Source organism: Marmota marmota, unplaced genomic scaffold (assembly GCF_001458135.2).
Source record: "Marmota marmota marmota unplaced genomic scaffold, marMar, whole genome shotgun sequence".
Lineage (NCBI taxonomy): Eukaryota > Metazoa > Chordata > Mammalia > Rodentia > Sciuridae > Marmota > Marmota marmota.
The window spans coordinates 3,186,145-3,205,114 of NW_025999842.1; the positions used below are offsets into that span (position 1 = coordinate 3,186,145).

Here is an 18,970-nt window from a genome sequence, read left to right on the forward strand (position 1 = left end):
AATTGTATTTATTAATTCTACAGCTTCTTTATTTAGTTTTTGTCTGGAGGATCTATCTCATGATGAGAGAGGTGTGTTAAAGTCACTCAGTATTATTGTGTTGTGGTCTATTTGATACTTGAAATTGTGAAGGGTTTGTTTGATGTATGTAGGTACTCCATTATTTGAGTCATAAATATACAATTGTTATGTCTTGTTGATGTATAATTCCCTTGAGAAGTATGAAATGGATTTCTTGGTCCCTTCTGATTAATGTTGGCTTGAAGTCCCCTTTATCTGATATGAGGATAGAAACCCCTTCTTGTTGATGATATATATGTAAATAATATGTTTTTTCTCATTCTTTTACCTTCAGTCTGCGGATGTCTTTGCTTATGAGGTGAATCTCTTGGAGACAGCATATAGTTGGGTCTTGCTTTTTAATTCAATCTGCCACTTTGTGTCCTTTGATTGATGCATTTAGGCCATTTGCACTCAATGTTATGACTGAGATTGTGATTTTTATTCCCTGTTATTTTGTTTTATTTATGGCTTTCAATTTGAATTAGTTTATCCTTTGACTGACTATTCTTCTAAGTTGTTCCTCCCTTTGCTGGTTTTCACTTTTATCTTTCATTTCTTCTTCATGAAATATTTTATTAAGTATGATTTGTAGCACAGGCTTTCTAGTTGTGAATTTTTTTAACTTTTGTTTATCATGGAAGGTTTTCATTTCATCATTGAATCTGAAGCTTAATTTTTCTGGGTATAGTATTCTTGGTTGGCATCATTTTCTTTCAGAGCATGGTATATATTATTCCAAGACCTCCTAGCTTTGAGGGTCTGGGTTGAGAAATCAGCTGAGATCTGGATTGATTTTCTTCTACATGTTATCTGTTGCTTTCTCTGGGAGCCTTTAAAATTCTATCCTTATTCTGTATGTTAGGAATTTTCATAATAATGTGCCTTGGTGTGGTCTGTTGTAATTTTGTATATTTGGGTCCTGTAAGCCTTCTATATTTGGTCTTCTGTTTCATTTTTAAGGTTTGAGAAATTTTCTGATAACATTTAATTGAAAAGATGGTACATTCCTTTGGTTTGTATCTCTGAGCCTTCATCTATCCTGGTAAATTTTGGTGAAATGTTAAGAAATTAAGGGTTTGTATCCATTATGGTGGACAAAATAGTCAGTGAGTGTATGTGTTCAGTGACTGGACCCACCTGGTTTTCTTTTCATTTCTTTTTGAGGTATGAACCAAGCATGGGTGTATGGGCTGTGGGTTGTCACAACTTTCCTTTTTATTGTTTTTTCCCACTGGGTTGAAGGCTGTGGTGTAAGACTTCCAAATTTCCCTTCTTGGAAGGTTAGTGTGTGGGGGTGGGCCGGGCTGCAGACCTGGAAGCAAAGTGGTATTCTGGGGAAGCTGCATTGCAGGCAGCCATGTTCAGGGGTGCCCAGCTAGTCTACACCAGGCGAGTCAAGGCAGGGTGCTGGATCCTGCAGGCCAGTGGCAAAGTTATTTCTTTAGAAAATAAATATAGGCTATAAATAGGTGTATATTTAGAGGTCACAGGATCTCTAAGCCATCTTACTTCTGGTTTTTCATTGTTCTATAATTCCTTCTGTTGAAAATCCTGTGTTGTAAATACAAAAAATATTAGTCTCTGAAACTTACAAAACCAAGCAAAGGGATCTTGAATGAATCAAAATGTCAACCTGTATGTATATTGTACCTACTCCTGCTCTTTAATTCTAAAGGAATAATAAAAAAACCAAAACAAGTCATTAGCTATGACTCAGTTGCTCAGCCAAGTCTGTTTCCAAGATTTCTTAACTTATGGTAAGTACATTGAATGAATGTGCATTCTTCTCACTGATATCTGACTATGAAATATTTCTAATTGAAGAGCTCAATACACAATTTAAAAATAGAGTAGGCTACTGGACTCTTATACTGGGAGCTAAAGTATGATTGAGATAGGGACTATATATTAACCCCTCTGCAGTATAATTTTAACTCTCTTATTTCTTCTTGTAAGTTCATGATGGCATTTAGAGCAATATGATCACATGTAAGCTCTTGTCTTAATCAGCTCGGGCTGCATGATAAAAAACTAGAGACTAAGTGGCTTAAACAATAGACATGCATTTTCCACCATTCTAGAGGCTGGAAGTCCAAGATCAAGGTGCCAGGAGATTCAGTTGCCACTGAGAGTTCTCTTCCTGGCTTGCAGATGGTTGCCTTCTCACTATATCCTTTCCTGGCAGGGAGGGGAAGGAAAGAGGAGGAGGAGGAATAGAAGGAGGAAGAAGAACAAGAGGAAGAGGAAGAGGAAAAGGAGAAAGAAAGCTTTCAGGTATCTCTTTTTGTAAGGGCAGTAACCCCATCATGGGCTCTACCCTCATGACTTCATCGAAACCTCCCAAAGTCCCATCTTCAAATACTATCACATTGGGAGTTAGAGTCTCAACATATGATTTTTTTTAATTTGAATTACTTTATCCTTCTATTAATAGAAAACTATTCTTCTAGTGTAGTTCCTCCCTTTACTGGTTTTCACTTTTATTTTTCATTTCTTCTTCATGAAATATTTTATTAAGTATTCAGAAAATCTCCTACCAGTCTTTATAGACTAGGCTTTTATGAACTGAATGCCCTTTCGATTTTACAAATAATTATTGAACACTCATAAGCCAGGTACGGTACCTGGGATACAATTGAGTTTGTTGCCTTATAAAGCGATTCATTAAACATTCACATTTTTTTATTCTATCATTGATTTACAAGGTTTTTCTACAAACATGACAAAAATCAACCCAACACCATCCTCTTGAATGAGAATACTTTCAGAAATTTCTTCCACTGTCTCTTCAACTCAATTGAATTTTACCTACATGTAAGTATATAAACTTTTTTTTTAAACTAAAATTCTTAAACTTTCATTCCAAGTTATTATTCAGCTTTAGGATAGTTTTTAAAGCAGACATATTAACAGAAAACCTGTTTGCAAAATGGATTACAGTTTCACAATTCTTTCTTCCAATTCTGAAGTCTAAAAAGCTGTAAACTACATGTAAGAGCTATTTTCTTTTTTTAGTAGTAATATCTGACCTTAATTGACATGAAACTTGTTATAGACTTCATTCGTTGCACACAATGTGAGCAATTTTACATTTTGCTGCAGAAATACTATGACTTTGTCCCCAAGGTTAAGAAGCCCAACTACATCCAACCAAATGGAAAGCACCACAATCATGTGAACTCCTCAGTTCTACATTGAAAATATTTCTCAGGAACAAAAACAAACAAACAAACACAAAACCAAAAAGTACTGAACAGTACAGACTTTTTTCTTGTCATTATTCCCTAAACAGTACAGTATAACAACTATTTATATAGCATTTACGTTTTACTACGTATTACAAGGAATCTAGAGATGATTTACAGAATATGGGAAGATGTAAGTTATACGTGAACGTTATGCCATTTTACATGAGAGACTTGAGCATCTGCAGGTTTTGGTGTTGGCAGGGAGTTCTGGAATCAATCCCCTATGGACACCTAGGGGTAACTGCCTTTAGATCCTATTTCCAGCTGCCTTTCACCTAATTTTCCTCTTGACTCCCTCACCTTTCCAGAAGCCCCTCATCTTCTCTCCACTCCTGTGTGCATGGCCTGATGTAAGCTAGAAGCTCCTTTCACACTGCCTGTTACACAATGCTGATGCTAGCTGAGAATCTCAAAGCATGTTCAAAACACAAGACATTGCTTGCTAATCTTATTGCAGTTTTTGTAATTACATTAGTCCCTCATTATTTGTGGGAAATACTTTCCAAGACTCCAAGATTAGGTCTAGGAACCCCAGACAAGGGGGGACTATTATAACTACTGTACCATGACTGCTATTTAGAGCCTGTTAGGATCTCCATTCGCCTGCAGCCTAACGTCTGAATGATCTGTGTCTAATCTCAGAGTATCCAAGTCTTAAATGTCACCCCACTCCACTGCTCTCATATATGCCCTCATTAAGGTTGAGGAGAAGAATTTAAATATCAGGGCTGAGCTCCTGAGCAATCATGCCATTTCTATTGATCATCTAATGAAAATTTATGGCCTTTAATAGAGAAGAGATGAGTTTACGTAGGGATGCCGGCTTCCACTTCGGCGTCATGCCATTTCCGGGAAAGCTTTTCTTTATATCATTCTCATTTTAAGACTCTTAATTGCAGAAAGCACTTTAGGACTGAAGACAGGTTGGGCATGTCAGTCCTGTCATTTCATTACCAACTGATAAAAATAAACTGAGACCATGGTAAGCATCATGAGAACCGCAGAGTTTAAATGTAGAGACCAAAGGAAAGGAAAAAATAAAACCTTTACTTGATCTAGTTGGGTAAATTTCACCTATCATAATTTCCTGGTGTCTTGTAGATGTGATGTTGAATAGCAACAACAACAACAAAAATCCAAATAGTGAGGATAAATATGAGCATAGAATTAGTCACAGAGTGATAAACGATTAACACCTTTTTAAAATGCAGAGAAGTGTATCACATAGCTGAAATGGGTGAAAATTGTGTCACCTACAGAATTTAATTTACAGTCATGAGAGGAAATAAAAACTGCTGAGAAGCCATGACAACTGTTCCCAGAGGGGAGACTGTGGACACAGCTCCTGGCAACTGTGACCTTGCCATAATTTAAGGAGTTTGACATCATTTGCCAAACAAGAAACTTCTGTTGAAGCTAATCATGAGGGTGGGAAGGGGAAAAGGCTTCTCCTTCACCCTCTACAATCCCCTTCTCTATTTTGCAGAGTTTTTTGAGCTCCCAACTCCACGGAGGGCCACGTAGGCATGGCACCTCCTCAGAAAGGCCCTCCCCAACTTTCTGATCTAAAGCGACATGGACTCGCATGAGCCCCCAGTCCCTCACTCTGCTGTCCCACAGAGCTAACTCCTGCCCAAGCCTCTAGGAAAGCACATAAGTGCCCTGACATGCAGCCTGCCTCTGTAACTTGCCAGCATGTGACTTTAAGCAAGGTACTTGATTTTTCTGTGCTTCAGTTTCCTTTTCTGAAAAATAGGAATGTTAACAGTGTTGAGGTAAGGATTAAATGAGTTACTTCTTGAAGGCTCTGGAGCAAATTCTGACATACAGCTATTCCGAGTGTTTGAGAAATAAAATAGATAAGTAAAATGTGTTTGCTTGTTTGTTGTCTCCACTATTGAACTGCCGGGGTTACCAGCAGATTCCTGCTCAGAGGTGTGAGCCACCTGGGAAAATAAAAAAAAATCTGAAATAATCAGTAAAGAATAAAAGACAAAGCCAGAAATTAGATTTCAAAGTGGGGTGCCTGATGGGTCTTCCAGTCCTGATAGGGACTGGAACTGAAAACATGAAAAAGGCCCCAATCCTTTATTTGAGGGGAAGTACATCAAAGTGTGGGATGGATCTTGAAGTAGACAGGTTGTTTGGTGCTGGATAGGTTATGACCATCTCCGGGAGGCTGTGTTTGATCCTAAGGCTGTGAGCTAAGGCAGGGCACCAGTATGATCTAGGCTTTCTTGAACAAGGGAATTTCACCCAGGAGTTCCCAGAAAAGCAGATTCCCTGCCTTAATGGCTCAAACAAACCTATAATTTATACACAGCTCTCAACCATAAGTTCCATGAGGAAGGGGCTTGTTCTACTCTCTGGTACATCCTCAGTGCTGAGTGCAATGCCAAATACACAGTAGGACTTGATAAATATTTGCAGAAGGTATGGATGGTGGAACCAAGAACTTCCTCTCTGCCACTTTACCTCATCTCTCTGTCTTGTTTCTCTCTCTTTCTTATTCAAAGAAGGGAGACTTTCTTGGATGATACAGCTCATTTTAACAACTCACTGAAATATTTTAAGTTGACAAATCCTTTAGGAATATTATCTTGTTGAGACAGGCACTTTTTAAAATTGAGATCTTGCAATTAAGGTCTATAGATCCTCCTGACCCAAATATATGGTCCAGAAACAATACTCAGCACATATTTGAATTATAAGAGAATGAGATGCTGTTTAAAAAAGTGCTCTAGGCTCAGCCCTGGGGAATGCAGGCCAGAGGGAAGCAGGGGTAAGGGGTAAGTTTGGAAGGAGCAGAGCTGGGATCAGGAACCACTCACTCTCAGGCATGTTGTGGCAAGCATGGCCCACATTCCAAATCCCAGAATGAGAGGAGTCCAGCTGTTGGACTCTATCCAAGGGATTCTCTGTTGAACAGAAGCCACACAGAACTCTGTGGATAAGGGAAATCACTGGGGTCAGAGGGGAGTCTTGTTCCAGAGAAATGGAGGGGCAGGAGAACCCATTTGAATTGAAGCAGGTTCCTAGCAACTGAGCCACAGAGACAGGGTCCAACTCTGCAAAAGAAGGGCCCAGCCAAGAATTCACATGTTGCCCAGACCCAGATTTGTGGCCTATGCTTTAGAGCAGAGTCCAGTCCCAGCAGGAAGCTGGAAACATAACCAGGGACCAGTGCAGCTCCTGGGGGCACAAAGCCCATCCTTCTGCAGCCTCTGTGAGCCCTTGGTTTTAGTATGTTCTCATTCCTTGGGCTGCTCTCTCATGTGTATCTGAAAACCAAGGATTTCAGTTCTTCAAAATGTCTTTGATTATTTCTTCAGAAATGTCCTCTTTTTCATTTTCTTCCTTCCTTTTCAGAAATTTTACTATTTAAGTCTACCTCCTAGTTTGAGCCTCTAATTTTCTGTTTTTCTATTTGAAACCTTTAAAGTGGGTTTTGTTTGCTTGTTTTACTTCCTGGTCTATTTCTTTAAATCGATCTCTGAGCACTTCTGCTGGCCGTTTCCATTTCAGCATTCAAATATTAACTTCCAAGAGTCCCCAGCTCTTGTTTCACGGGTGTAGTGTATTCTCCTGTCTCTTTCTCATGCTCTGGGGAGTTTAATTATCAGACTCCTCAGCGCAAAGGAGTATGAGCTCTGTATAGTTTCTGAATCCCTGAGGTCCTTCTGGTTTTGACTTCTGTGTCTCTGCCTTTCCTTTTAGAGGCTTTCCTCCTGTCTGTCCCTCCTGGGCTTTTCTTATTCATAAACTGAGGCCCTAGAGAGATGAGTGAAGTTTTGTGCACAGGCTGGTCTTTGTTTCCTGGTTAACCTCTGGTTAACCTCACCAAGGAGTTACAGCCAGAGATGGACATTTTTTGGAGTAACCCTCAAATATTGGTGTCTGTAGCTCTGTTCTCCTGCCCAGTCTGCTCATCCTGAGGGCAGTCCTCCACTCTCCTACCTGGAGTGCAGAAGGCTGTTTCCAGTGGTGTTGGGAGGGAGTTGAAGCTGGGGCTCAACAGGGGGTTCGCTACCAGGTGTGGGGACTGTAGCACTGAACCCCCCTGTTTCCAGTCTCATGACTCATCTTCCCCACCTCTCCCACCTAGTGATCTTAATCTGTCCTTTCTTTAGAAACTTTAGAAAATTAATTCAGTCTCTCCAGCAGATTCTAAAGTTCATAAGGAATAACTTACTTAGTGGGATAATTTTATTTTTAAAAGATTACAAATCAGACTTCAAGAAAATTTTTCATACAACCTTTTTTTTTTTTTTTAGGGAAATGATTAAAGGGGGCCAAAGCATTATAAAGAGCTTGGTTATAGAAAAGTAAGGTCATACAGGTTGGCATGTTCGCAAGGTACTTTATGGTGAGAGACTGAGACGTAAAGGGGAGCCCTGGGACCTCCATGTGTGCTGTCGTTCTGGGCCCATGGAATTGGTGACTTGGGTATGTTACTTGCAGTATTAAAATTAAGCTCCACTCAAAGACATCTATTTCATTCCACTATAATAAAGCCATCTCAATCTCATCCCTGTCGAAAGCTAGGATGAGTCACATACAGACGTCATAAATTCTGCTTCAGGGTACTAAGGTGATATGACATGAAGATTATAAATCACATATAACAATAACATCTCCTAGCTGGTGTAGTTTGGGATGACAAACAAATAAACAGTGTTGTTACCTGAGCTTTGCTCTTGCAGGTATTTGAGCTTTTCTTTCAGACCTGGAAAAGATAAACAAAGGCTATGAAATGGTTTCTTTTAAGGTTTAAAATTGGAATTTCATATTTCAAAATCTGCCTTATATATTTAAGAAAGTGAGATGAGCCAGTTTGTATGGCTGGAATTAATTTGAATGTGTAATTATACACACCACTTCCAAAGGGCAGCTGCAGAAAGCATGTTGATATAGTGTGCTGGGGTCTGTGAGGCTTATTGCTGATGCTAAGTGCACACACACACACACACACGCACATACACGTTCCTGCACACGTGTGTGTATGCAAGACCTTGGTGCCTGTCCTTGCAGGTGTCTGGACACACACCTCAGCGCTGCCTTTGTATGCAGGAAATGATCACAGTAATCAGTCTCATGGGATACTGGGAAACATTTTAGCAAAAGATGAGAAAATAAATAGAATATATTATTCCTTTGACAAACTTTTGTCCTTCAACAAGCTTAAGTCCCTTCCCCCATGCTACCCTGATATAGAAATTTCTTCACTAGAAGTGCTTTTACCTGTGGCTTGTAAGAGAGCAGCTCTGCCACAGTTCCTGACACCCTAGCAGGTCTCCACACAGGGCACAAAACTGAGGCTTGACCACAGTCTGACTTGTCTTGGTGAACGCTCTGTCATCCTCTCAGGAACTTAGCAAAAGTGGTAGTTCTGTGAGGTGCTGTCATAAGACTGCTCCCCTTACACCTCCCTACATCCTGGGAGGTTGCCAGGGGCAGTTTTACATCTGTTTCCCGTGTTCCAGTGAGGCAGGGACTTTCCAACTGCCCTGCTCCTACAAGAATAGTTGTAGACTAAAAACCTGCTTAGCTAGGGCTTTGAGTCGGCTCCTCAGCAAGAGTGCCCCACTGCTCATGGAGCCCAGCAAATGACCCTTTGGGTTTGGTGTCATCTTGTGGGTCAAGGATGCAGGTAACCAACACAGTGCTGATCTTACTTATGCTGTCTGTACAAGTAATAGATTGTCTAAATCCACTGGGCACAAAGGCTCACACCTGTAATCCCAGTGACTGGGGAACCTGAGGCCGGAGGATCAGAAGTTCAAGGACAGCCTGGGCAACTTGGCAAGACCATGTCTCAAAAACAAGAATTTTAGGGAGGGGGGGAATAGAAGATAAGTGGATTATACAAAGGGGAATGAAGGGAAGGGAAAGGGAATAGGAATAGGAAAACTGTAGAATGAATCTGACATGACTTTCCTATGTGCATATCTCAATATGCCACCAGTGAAATTCCACATCATGTACAACCATAAGAATGGGATCCTAATTAGAATAAGCTATACTCCATATATGTATAATATGTCAAAATACACTCTCCTGTCATGTGTATCTAAAAAAAAAAAGTAAGAATTTTAAAAGTGCTGGGGATATAGCCTAGTGGTAGAGCGCCTCTGGACTCAGTCTTCAGTACCACAAATGATAATATAATAATAATAATGTTTATTATTATTATAATAACACATCCACTTGAGCTTGTGATCTCGTTAACGGGCGAATTTCCAGAAATGTAGTAAGACAAACCAGCAGTGACATGCCATGCTACTGCTTAGTGACTGCCTAACTGCTTCCTAGAAAATTCTAACCAACAGTAGCCTAAGAAAATAGGGATTTTTCCTCTGCTTCACATAAGGAGAAATCTGGACACAGGTTCTGTTAAGTAACAATCTGATGTCAGGCTGATGCAATTACAAGCATTCTTTTTCTGCAATGTTGGGGATGGAATCGCCCAAGGCCTTCCGCTTGTTAGGGACGCACTCAACCACAGAGCTACATCCCCAACCCTGCAAAACGTCTTTAGTTTTCTTGGTCACAAGATGGCTGTGCAGTTCTAGATATCACGTTTAGATTCAGGCAGTATGAAAAATTAAGGCAAGGCATAGTCTACCTGTTTTATTAGGAAAGTAAAATTTCTGCAATAGATTTCCCCTTGCACATCATTGAACCCTGAGCTTCAAAGGAAACCAGACAACCAATTTCTGTAAGAGAGGAACTAGATTAGCATGATTGGCTAAACTAGACCAGACTAACCACACTACACCTCAGGACTGGCCTCCTTGTCACTTGAAACCAAACAGTAGTTTGTTTCACTGATGGAACAGAACAGCAAGGTAAGTTGGGCAGACAACAAAGTGTGTCTGCCACTTGAACCAATGTTGCTGGTCCGAGCTTTGCCAGTTCAGTAGGGAAGACCAGTCAATAGCTGACTCTAATACCTCTCCTTGCTCCCGCGGTGATTGCATCTCATACTTGAACTGACCAATAAATGATGGGGTGTTGTAAAGAAAATCTCCAATTCTGTAGAAACTGCAAGACTACAAGAAAAAAAACTATTAGAGTTGTCACAATCTGGGGCTGGGGTTATGGCTCAGTGGTAGAGTGGTTGCCTAGCATGTGTGAAGCACTGGGTTCGATTCTCAGCACTGCATATAAATAAATGAACAAAATAAAGGTCCCTCAACATCTTTAAAAAAAAAAAAAAAAAAAGAGTTGTGAGCTTTCGATGTGTCAGCCCCTGAACTCTTTTTTAAAAAAATTCATTTTGGAGGTAGAATAACAGACCTACCATCAAGTGGTTATGAGAGAACAGCACAAGATTGGCACTGTCATCTGAAGCCACTCAAGCTTACTCAGCTTTGCAGAATTTAGCTACAATAACTCCTCTCAGGTAGGAATATTCTTAAGTAAGAAATAGTTGACATTACTAACTGTATTTTGGTAAATTGATACGAGTAACAGTTGATCTGTCTGATGTAGAGAGGAGAGAGCTACTTGAATGCCAAGACTGAACTAATCCCTCAGGAATTGGACTGTGAGATCTTAACCTACATTCCTTCTCTTCCACCTGTCAAACTCTCCTCAAAACCCTGCTGAAAAACAACTTTCTTTTATGAAATCTTCTGCAAATTTCTGAAAGAAATCAAGCCATTTGTAATCTTAATCTCGTTCTAATGTCTGTTATAACCCTTACCAATGGCACACTGAAATTATTTATTCATACAACTGTCTCACTCACTACATTACGACATTTTCCAGGGGAGTTGCATAGCCATAACTTAAGGAGGAATGCACAGTAGTAAGTATTCAACACATTTTTGTTGAATAAGATTTAAAATATGAATAATTAATAATATAATATTGAGTTTTATATTTTAATTCAAGCACTTAACAATACAAGATGTATTCACAGTCCAACAAAAAATAAGCAAAGTAAGAAGCAAATACAAACCAAGAAAAATATTTGACTTCCCTATCATATAAATATGGTTTATTGTCTTAATATAAAACTCCTAGAAATTGAGATGAAAGGACATGAACAGACAATTCACATTTTTTTTTTAAATGTTTAAATGGCCCTTAAGCCAATGAAAATATACACAACCCTGACCATGACTTTTAAAATGACAGTTAAAACTATGCTGAAATTTCATTTTAACTTATCATGTTGGCAAAAAATTTAATAATATACTCCATTAGCAAGATTGGGCAAAGAGGCACTCTAGTGCACCTCTGGGGAAGTACAAATGGTAGTTCATAGAAGGGACCATGTGGCAGTATTTATGCAATGTTACAAATGCTTTCACCCTTCGACCCAATTATCTGTGACTGGGGAATTCATCCTACAGAAATGTCCACACAGCTAAAAATGGCATGCACAAGTGATGTATTAGCATATTGTTCATAACATCCTAACATGAGAGGCAACTCATTTCCGTAAACAGAGGACTGATTAAATAAACTGTGGCACGTCCTCCCAATGGAATATGAGGTAGCTGAAAAGAGAATGAAGATATCTCTCTGTTTTACTCTGAGAAGGTGTCTAGGATAGATAGTTCTATAAAAAAGCAAAGTTCAGAATAGTGAGCACAATATGAAGTCTATCGTGATAAAGGGGTGGGGATAAGAATATGCATTTGTTTGTGCAACTGCATAAAGTACTAGAAGAATGCACTACAAATAGAAGAAAGGGAGATGGGAGAACAGGGTAAATAGAGTAGAAGCAAAGTTCTTCATATACCTTTTAATTTAAAAACTGTAAATTACAAATTTTAGCCAGAGCAATTAGGTAAGATTAAAAAAAATCGACAAAGAGAAATTTAAACTATTTCTTTTTGCAGATGACATGATCTTATATATAGAAAAACCCAGACTTCATTTAAAAAGCATTAGAACAGAAAAAATTGCAGTATCAGCATATAAAATTCAGTAACATTTCTATATACCAAAAATAAAATTTTCTAGCTGAAAAAGAAATCAATTGCATTTACTTAGCTACACAAAATAAAATAAAATACCTGAGAATAACTCAAACAAGGAGATAAGAACTCTTCAATTAAAACTATAAAACACTGATCGAAGATATTGAAGAGGTCATTCCATATTCCCAGATTGGAAAAATTAATATTGTTAAAACGCCCATACTACCCAAAGCAATCAACAGATTCAGTGAAATCCGTATCAAAATACCAATGGTGTTTTTTTACAGAAGTAGAAACCTCTAAAACTTATATGGAGCCAAAACAGAACTTGAATAGCCAAAGTAATCCTGAGAAAAAAAGAACAAAGCTGGAGGCATTGCAGTACCTGACTTCAAAAGACACTACAAAATATAGTTACCTAAATAGTATGATACTGGCTTAAAAACAGACACATAGGTCAAAGGAAGGGAATAGAGAACCAAGAAATAAATCCACGTATTTATTTATTTATTCTGCACAACAACGGACAAAACAGAATTAAGAGACAACCCAGAAAACGGGAGAAAATGTTTGCCACCTATTCATCTGACAAGGAATTAATATCCAAGATACACAGCAATTCAAAAACTAAACAGCAAAAATGAACAAATAATTTGACTAAAAATAGGCAAACACTCTGAGTAGACATTTTTCAAAAGGAGATACACAAATGGCTAACAAATCTATGCAAAAAGGTTCAATATCACTAATTATATATCTGATATATCTTCCCACACTAGTTAGAATAATTATCCAAAAGACAAAAAATAATAAGTGCTAGAGAGGTTGTGGAGAAAGGTGAATTCTCGTACACTGTTAGTGTGGATATAAATTAGTCCAGCCATTTTAGAGATCAGTAAGGAGATTCCTCAAAGAATTACCACATGATCCACCAATTCCACATGTAGGTATACATACAAAGAAAAGGAAATCAGTATTTCAAAGACAGATCTGCACTCTCGTGTTTATTCATGGTAGAAAAGATAGAGAATCAAAACCAACGGGTCCACTGGTAGATGACAAGATAGAGAAAATATATATACACAAAGAAATATTAATCATCCATAAAAAAGAATAAAATCCTGTAACATGTGACAACAGAGATGAGCCAGGAAAGCACTGTGTTGAGAGAAATGTCAGGCATAGATAGACAAATACCACGCTTTTATTTATGTGGAAGTTAAAGTGTTGATCCCATAGAAGCAGAAAGTTGAATTCTGGAAAGGGTATGCGAGGGGAGGGACTAGAGAAAGGGTCGTAATGGGTACAGGGCTACAGTTGGATAGGAGAAATAACTTCTAATATTCTATAAGAGAGCGGGGCAACTGTGGTTGTCAAAAATTAAATGTATGTTTCAAAAATAGCCAATAAAAATGATTTTGAATGTACCCATCACAAAGAAATGATAAATGTTTGAGCGATAGATATACCAACTACCTTGATCTGATCATTACACAATATATACATCTGTTGAAACATCACACTGCATCCTATAAATATGTATAATTATGTCAATTGAAAATAAAAGCTTTAAAAAAGTTATTTTAAAAAATAAAACGTCTCTGAATCATTACTTATTTAAAAAATTAAATCCAATTTGTAAAATGTCATACATTGTTTTCAGAGCTAGATTGTGTGCCTTCGTATCTCTTTTTCACTTAAATCAGTAATTTAGGCTAATATCTGAATCTCACTGTGCCTTGAAGAAATGCAATGAGTTAATAAGTACAAGTAAGTCAAGCCTTAAACAAAAAAATTCTACATGATACTGGGCTATTGTTAATGTTGCATTTAATAATAATAATAATAATTTAAAAGAGCTCTTGGTGACCCTTTAGTGATAGAATTTCCTGAATCATTTCGGTATTCACAATCTATTTTTGTTTTTGAAGATGATACAATGAATGATAAGAGAATAAAGTGATTAAAATAGCTCTGACCAGGACCAAGTAGGAACTGACACTTGGACATTGCAGATCATTTCATGTTACACATAGGACAATGCTGTGAGATGAGGTCATTGATTTCTATTCCTTTTTTAGCAAATCAGGAAGAGTATATAATAAACTGGATTGTGACGTATTCTGAGTGCACAAACTCTTCCAAGATGTGTAAGACAGCTGTAACACTCAGCCACTGAAAGCATCTGCTACAATCGCTGACTAAATCAATAAATGACCTCCTTCTACCTGTCTTTTAGATCTCCAGAAGATAGGCGTTACCATCAGGATGCGACTATGTAGAGAAACTAAATAAATAAGGGTAAAGACTTCTACAGTAGTGCTTGAATTTATCGTCCTAAATACATCCACTCAATGATCGTTCATTTTAAAAAAAATCATTGATGCAGATATGATATAATCAGCAATGCATTGTCAGTAAATTTGCCAGCCCCTTTCAGATGGCTTTTTTTCAGGGGAAAATAAATCCGTGCATGACATTCTGATATTTGGATTATCAAATAACACCCATTCAAAACAGCACAAAGAACCAGCTTAGGTGTTTTCCTTTCTAATCAAAAAGCAAAACCTAACACTGTGAAGAAATTGTGCCCCCTGCTGATTTTATTTGATATTAACTTCATCAGTGTTAAAAAAAAAAAAAAAAAAAGCCTCTAGTGCTGCAGGAGAGTGCAGCATCCTCAAGGTCAGTAATTTAAATGTGCTCTCAGATGTATGGCAGCCTGTCGCTGCCACCAGAAATTTTTGCATGATATTGACCTTGGGAGAAAAGAGGAAGGAGGAATGCCTCCTATTTTGAGATTTGTGGAAATAATTTTTTCTAAGAACCTTCTCCGTATTGCATGTACCTTTGGAGGCACTGAATAGGAAAATGGAGCAAATAAGAAAAGCCTTGAGAGATGAGCCAGTTGTTGGCAAGCACAGGTCCCTCATGATCACTCTCAACTGTACTAAGATCAAAGTATGTTAGAATTCTATTTCAACTACCAGAGAAATAAAAAAAAAAAAAAACATTCCTTGATACTGAGTTTGTTCACTCTGAGAAAACTATTATGACCAATGAAGACTAATCGTGGCTGGGCATTCCAAGTGCTGGAAGTCATTTTAACTTGATGTGAACCATCTATTCAGATTCTAAATGCACTCTTAGAAAGGGCTCCAGCCCTGCACGATGTTGTTAACTAGGAGACACCACGAAGCTCCCCAGTCTCTTTCTTCTATGACCCTCGTTTTTATCTTGATGTGCCCTTCTCTGCTTTGTCTTTTGCCTCTCAATCTATTTTTCATTACTAGCAAGAGGTAACTAAGGCTCCTGGAAAGGTTAACTAACAAGAACATGTGTCCTTTTCTCCTGATATTCACATCTTCAGGAAAAATTCTTAAACACCGATAGGACTTCAGTTGTGCAGTCTTGGGGACGATAATGGAGTGAGTATTTTATGGTGCAGGAAGTACCATTCCTCCTGCTTTCAGACAAAGCCACAGACTGCTTAATAGATTCTCAGCCAGCTGTGAAGATAAAGGCTTCTTCCAGTCTACAGGATGCAAAACTTTGATATAGGTTCAACCAACAGTGTGATAGTCAAGAATGCACAGCACTCCTACTTCTAATTTCATTTGAATAAGAATTCCGAACCAAAAAAAAAAAAAATGCTTTTTTGGTATTAGTAATTGTTATCTATCTGAAGCTCATATTGAATTAATATCCCGTATTTTATCTGGCAACTTATCTTTGATTTAGCTCTGTTTTCACAAACATTGTAAATCCGAGTGATGGCCCAGCCAGGTTGGGGTGGGGAGACGTGGGCACACAGGTGGCCTCCCTAGCTATGTTGTCTCAGGCACCCGTCTCCCTCTAGCGGCCGCCAGGGACATCGCGTCACCCAGCGAGAAGCCATGCGCGGCAGCGGCGGCTCCGGACCTGGAGGATGAGTCTTAGGCCACACCTGCAGGGTGTTTTGTTGTTGTTTTTCCTGGACCAGGGGATAGGAATGGAGACCTGCTGAGTTCAACGCCGCCTAAACCTAGTTTTATCCCCAGAAGAAGAAAGTAACACTCTTGCTACTAGCAGAAATGAAGTGTCCCTTGTTTTCAGTTAAAAATATACTGGACAAATAAATTCTCCATAGAACAGCTTATGATGACAGTTAATGTCCTACCCTGGGATGTCCTCATCATCACTGAAAACTAGTAGATGTTGTCATCCCTTGCTGAAGAAAAATCGAAGCCCTTCTCCCCTCTGACCCCAAATGGCTTGTCAAGAAGTATTCATTCAGACAAGGAGGCAGTTCAGAAGGGTGGAGATACTTGTCTATATTGTTCCTGACAACCAATAAAAAATGTTGAAATGAATTGGCACTGAAATACACTAGTGGCTTGGAATTAAAGACAAAGAGGAAACCTATTCCTACTGGCAGAGAATGACCACACCATCTGAAAAGGAGATGGTGGTGGCAGTGATGGTCCTCACCTACAGCGGGGGAACTGGTTCTTGGAATTGTACTTCCACTCTTAGCAATCTGATGGCAGGAGCCTGGTCAGCAGGGCCAGCACTGAGATTGTTTTTTACATTACACTACTATAAGCGTTGAATGACACAGGGTGTTGTCCAGACTCATGAAATGGAACTAGGACATGGGTTCTAGAGTCCAGAAGTGACTCCCAGATCATACCTGAGTTCCTTGAAGGACAATTTCCACAAGGTAGGTGTTTTGTGATTGATTGGCCAATTAATGAATGAATGAACAATGGGATTGTATCTATAACAACCATCTCCACACCAAAGGAATAATGTGTCATGGAACACACTCATCAGGTTCAGTGGTATCAAAGCAAAGTAAAAACTTCAGAGACAGAACTCTGGTGAGAGGGGCCCCTATCACCAATGGCTGTACTCAGGGGTGATGTGGGAGTAAAGATGGCTTTTAGTCTCCATCAGTCTCCTTCAAGCTACAAAAGAGCACATAATTTAAGCAAAAGAAATTATTTTGCTTTGTCATTTCAAGGTAAATTCACTAGAAGTTGTCCCTTTTAAACAGACAACTTATCTTTAAGCCTTGCCTCACTGATATACCAAGTGTACACAAAGTAGGGTGGTAGGTGTTTTCACAGGGAGTTGAGACATCAGATACTCACTTTTTAGATTAACTCATAAGGAAGGATATTGTAATTACTGACCATCTAATATATAGCAGGTACTATCTCTTGCTGCCTCATGTGATCTTCACAGTAAGCCTGTGAGGTTATCATTACTGTCTACAGGTGTGGAAATGGCATGTTAAAGAAGTGAAGTAATTTGGCTAAGGACATACAGAGAGAGCCAAGATGCAAATTTATATCTGCTTCATTGTCTCTTTCCAATATTCAATGCTGGTACTTGAGCACCTAAGGATGCCATTCATATAGTTCAAGACAGAATTAAATAATTAGGAAATGTATGCTACAAATAAAGCGCCAAGGGAAAAGTGCAGGATCAGTCAAGGGGTGGGTGAATTCTATCCTTCTCCCACCCGAGCTCTGAGCTCTGTGGCCAGGGTTTCATCAGCTTGTCCTTTATAGATCCAAGCTTCTTTAGATAGCAAAGTGGAAGACTTTGGAATTGCTTTTGCTTAAATTATGTGCTCTTTTGTAGCTTGTAGGAGACTGATGGATACTAAAAGCCATCTTTACTCCCAATCACCCCAGAGTACTGCCATTGGTGAAAGGGGCCCTTCTCACCAGAGTTCTGTCTCTGAAGTTTTTACTTTGCTTTGATACCACTGAATATGATGAGTGTGCTCCATGGCACATGATTTCAAAATCTCAAAGCTTTCAAAATACACTCATTTTCAGGCCTTGCCTCCTGAAGAATTCTGAGGTCATAGATCTAGGGAGGAGCCCTGGAATCTGCATCTGTAGCAAGCAAGTCAAGAGACTCGATAATATTTAATTAATGTTCAGTACTCTTCTAAATTCTGTAAATAAATGACTTAGGCTGTGTTCTTAAAAGAAATTTCCTAGCAAATATTTTTATTCTTTTAAACAGTCATGTTCGAAAAGGAAACATTAAGGCACTCAGTGGAAATGAACCGAGTATTCTTATAATGATGTATCAAAATTCAGTTGGTGTTTGTATGGCATTTCACTGGCATTTGGTAGCTTGTAACAGCCCCAATAGAGATGTAAGCTCCTTAAATCCAGTAAATCCACTTGATATTAGATTATGAAAAAGTTGTGTGGGTTAAGAACCTGAAGACCTTCCAGGGAACAGTTAATCTGGTGACTTTGGAACCAAAAATGTAATAATGGTTGTTTATGCTAGATTTCCCTTTGATCATTCAAATACTTCATTCATTCTTTGAGCAAGCATTTTTAAATGCTTCAGACCATACCTGTAGCTTAGAATAAGAAGTTCTTGGCTTTGTTCACTTCAGTGTGTATCACACTGCCTCAAATCTTGTGGAAAAAAGAGACCTGAGAAAGCTAAAAACAGTGAGCAAAAATGTTTAAAAATTACATTAGTTACCACTATGAAAAGAATCACTATACACGCGTTTGAGTCCTGTGGGTTATGAGAAGTCCAAAACACTTCTAGGGCTGTGTTCCCACCCTCAAGTTGAAGTCATATTCCAACCTCATCTTGTTGAATCAACTATTCACCTGATTAGTTGATTAATTAATTAATTAATTAGTTAATTAATGTTCAGTACTCTTTTCTAAATTCTGTAAACAAATGGCTTAGGCT

The 18,970-nt window shown here is 38.6% G+C and overlaps 1 long non-coding RNA gene across 1 annotated transcript in view; it reads left to right on the top strand.

The window, feature by feature from the left end:
- Positions 1-1,612: 1,612 nt before the first annotated feature.
- LOC125616322 overlaps positions 1,613-18,970 on the top strand; it is a 48,447-nt gene continuing 31,089 nt past the window's right edge. The window contains exons 1-2 of the long non-coding RNA XR_007346948.1: positions 1,613-2,337; positions 2,769-2,877. This is a non-coding gene — a long non-coding RNA (uncharacterized LOC125616322). The remainder of the gene's footprint in view (positions 2,338-2,768; positions 2,878-18,970) is intronic.